Source organism: Euprymna scolopes, chromosome 23, assembly GCF_053919585.1.
Source record: "Euprymna scolopes isolate OS-2025 chromosome 23, ASM5391958v1, whole genome shotgun sequence".
In the NCBI taxonomy this organism is placed as follows: domain Eukaryota; kingdom Metazoa; phylum Mollusca; class Cephalopoda; order Sepiida; family Sepiolidae; genus Euprymna; species Euprymna scolopes.
The window spans coordinates 107,602,822-107,607,139 of NC_136504.1; positions in this window are offsets into that span (position 1 = coordinate 107,602,822).

A 4,318-nucleotide genomic window follows, 5' to 3' on the forward strand; every position below is an offset into this window, starting at 1 on the left:
AAATTCGTGGTAAAAAAAAATACTCTACCTATTTCAACGACAGAGCAAGCAACTACGAGTAATATATTCACGCATTATTTTTATTAGCAAAAGAATATTATAAATTATGTTAATTCTCTTTGAACGAATACCGAATAACCTTTATGCTTGTCGTTTGTGCGTATTATACAAAAACAGTCGTTCATCTTAAAAAAACAAAACAAAACAAAACAAAGCAAAACAAAAAACAAAAAAAAACAAACAAACCGATATTTATAAAATACTAGCAGACCTCCCGGCATTGCCCAGTCATAAAATACACTTGAATATCATATTTTAATTCATCCAGATTTCGTATTTATTACGCCAATTCTCTATCGATTATTATATTTTACCTAATATAGAGTAATGATTTCAAAAGGGGAGACTTGTGCGTTATCAGCTGGAATCGAAACCAAAACATATAGCTCACCAGCCTTATCCGTTAACGTGCGATCTAAATGTGTACGTATACAAAGCTGAAAAAAGAAAGACATTGTTTTACCTGTGACTATTAGTTAGAACATGCGCAGTAAAATAAACAAACATCGTCGAATTATACCAGGTTGAGGTCATTTATTTTAAAATTCTGACCCCTTAGCAACTATTTTACCGGCTACAAACTAAATCGAAAATGTGCTACAGGTCACAATACACTATATATAAAATTTCAACTCTACAGAATAAATATTTAGAGAGCAGTTTAATAGAGACTTGCAGCACACACACCGACAAAATCATTTATATATATATATATATATATATATATATATATATATATATATATTAATTAATTATATATATATATATATATTATATTATATTATATATATATATATATATATATATATATATATATATATATATATATATATATTCTCCAAGTTTTCTCAGTTGTTCATTTATGACTTTTCAAAAGGTTCTGTACTGCGACTAACAAGTCTAAAAAATGATGTTATTTCTGCATATTTAGTCATGCACTCCTCAGATGTTCACCTTAAAAAAAAACTTATAAAAGCAAATAAAAAATAAATTTGGGACAACTGACATGGTTCCTGTAACCGACACGTTCTTATATATATATATATATATATATATATATATATATATATATATATATATATATATAAAGCTGAAAGTCTGTGTGTGTGTGTCTGGTCACGTATAGGCTCCTATATTGGTTGACTATTATAGAAAACTTATCACATATAATGATAGAAGATGTATCGAGACACAGGAATGGATATGTTTGATCTGGCATAATGATGATTCATTATAATTGTGGGGTATGCGTACGCGCCTATTCCACAAAGTATGGAAAAAAAAAAATTAAAAAATTAAAAAAACCCCGTCTACATGTGTTTTTGATATAGATGTACATAATGATACTTTGATAAGTATGTTTTAACTTAAATAGGGATGGTATAATATAATTGTGGGGTCTGCGTTCGCGCCTGGCCTCCATAGAATGGAAATAGGCACAAACTTTAATAAAAACTTTTCATATCTATCTGCGTAAGTATACTTTAATAATTATGTTTCAGTTTGAAGAAATATGGTATAATAAAATTATGGGGTGTTCGTTCGCACCTGACCTCCATAGAATGGAAATATGTCACAAAGTTTAACAAGTTTTTTTTTAATATAGATCCACAGAATATTGTGATAAGTGTTTCAATGTGAACAGGTATGGTATAATAAATTATTTATTTTTAACTTCATCATACTTTGCTTTGGTTTTGATACCCCCCAATTCGAAGCTATCTCTTTATACCCCTTCCTTTTCATAATCTATCATACTTTCATAAATCAGTCCATTTTGTGTAGGCTGTTTTTGAACCCAGTCAACGACGGGTACTTTTGCTAGTATATATATATATATATATATATATATAGCCGCGTGCTAGACATTTTCATATTAAATTCTACGCAATTATGCAGAATGTAGAACTATGCATTAATAAAATTTAACGTAATAGTGAAATAAAACTAATCGTTCAATAAGAAACCATAAAAATTGATTAGTAATTAATAAGGGCCTGTTTTTCTAAGAAATATGTAAATTAGCTAACCTTCTTGTAGTGGCTCGCATATAAACGACTGAGTATATTAAAAAGTTCGTTTTAGTAATTTTTAAATAGAAAAACTAGACTTTTAATGGCAATGTTATAGCGAGAAAAATCTCAACTGTGAATGTGTGTGTGTGTGTATGGGTTTGTATTACTGTACACATAGATTCGAAAAAGTTGTCAAAAAACAAAGATAGAACAAATAAATGTTATCAAAGGCAAGATAAGTTACTTTTCTACCTAACTGGATATATTTTTTGTGTTTTTATTCAGTGTAACATGTTTATTCAGCTCGAAAAACATGCAGTGTATACCGATGTATTGGAAAATTCAAAATGGCAGCCGACTCTCTCTCTCGGAGAGGGTACGTTTGGGAAAAAGTATTATAAATAATAAACTAGACAAAATACTGTTAGAAATTCGCTCAATATATGTTACCATGACATAAGTTGACATGTATTCGGTTGTTTTCTAACAGTATTTGTACATTGTTTTCTTCTTTTTTTCATCATTCTGAATTATCATTGGTCTCCCACTTTGTTGGCTTGTTCTTTAAACAGTTTTCTTTGCGTTTTTTCCATCGATTTATTTTTGAAAAAAAATCTATACTTACATACAAAAAAAAAAAAATCGGCTAAAATTTTTAATTTACGATATTTTCCAGTGCGTGCTCGCATACATGTCTATAGTAAAATTAAACCTTCATGTTTTCCCCTTTGTAAACCTCAGGAAGAACGGGCAGTGAAGGTGCATTGAATGAGTTCAACGAATATACCATTTAAATTAAAGATGTTGCACTTCACAGTTCGCTTGACGTTTGCAATAACCATTAACATCAGGGACAATTTTTACATTTGTGTGACTTACATCTTCACCCTGATTGCTTCTCACATGGACTAGTATATGTTACGTGTTCTACAGTCGGAAAATCAGACAATCTCTACACCTGCACAGAAAAAGGGACACCTTAAAATATTGTGTATCCACAAATACCGAGAACATAAACATATATTTTTCTTTTTTGTTTTTGTCTTCCATTTAAACAAACTGAGCCACAACAACGCGTGGCCAGGTACGACTAATATATATATATATATATATATATATATATATATATATATATATATATATATATATATATATATATATAATTTATCAATGTAAATTTAAAAAATGCCCAAACCACCTGTGCATAATAAACTAGGTTAGCACGTAAAATAAATGCGGTATATTGGCGATTGAAACCAGCTTAGAGAATAAACTAAACGGACAACTTTTGAACCTCATTCCGCCCCACTTTTTTTCGAACTTGTACTGCATCTTGTTTTTATGAAAATAATTTCGTAACAATTAAAGATAGATATAATCTATCTATCTATCTATCTATCTATCTATCTATCTATCTATCAGGGTTCGTGTCAAAGATTAAGAAAAAAAAATCATGAAAAATTAAGGTACTTAACCAGTTGACGACTAATTTTCCAGCAATTTCCGGTTCGTTACGGAAACAGCCGAAAAATAGCCGACGCAAAGACTGTCAAACAATTAATCAAAAAGCCCGACGTTCTCTCTGTGCACATGTTAAGAATTGCTTTCTATTTAGAAAGCCAGTCTTAACATGGAGTAAGGTGGAATTTCACGTTAACATAGTGTATTAAAAGCTATTTGAGGTTTTAAAAAATTTCTTGCTTTAATGAATTACACGATTTCTTGCCATCTTCTTATAGCTGATTGGATAATCGCTTCGGCATCTTCCTAAATCATTAATTTATATGAAAAGTTACACAAAGCAAATGCAATAGGATCACGCGTTACTCCACTCGACAGCGATCGCTGACCTCCAACACCGTCTGTCGTGAGTTTCTACTCTTTCATCTTTCTTTCTGGCTGTGTCGTCGTCTTTGACATTGGCAGGTTCCCATGAGTGCTCAGTGGTTCACATGTATAAAAATAAAATAAGATAAAACAAAAACAAAAACAAAACGTTAATATATTCTGTAAATAACTGTTACATACGGTGTGTGTGTGTGTGTGTGTGTGTGTGTGTGTGTGACACTATCGACTCTCCACATGCTAACATCAACGATTAACGTTCTATTATCAAGGAAGTGTACAACACTTAGTGTTAGCAAATCTCGGTGTCCTCAACCATCTTAAACTCAAAACTGTCCGTAAATTGTCCCTAAAAACTCCTTGCCGCTAACTCTAAAATATATTAACTAATGTCCGGT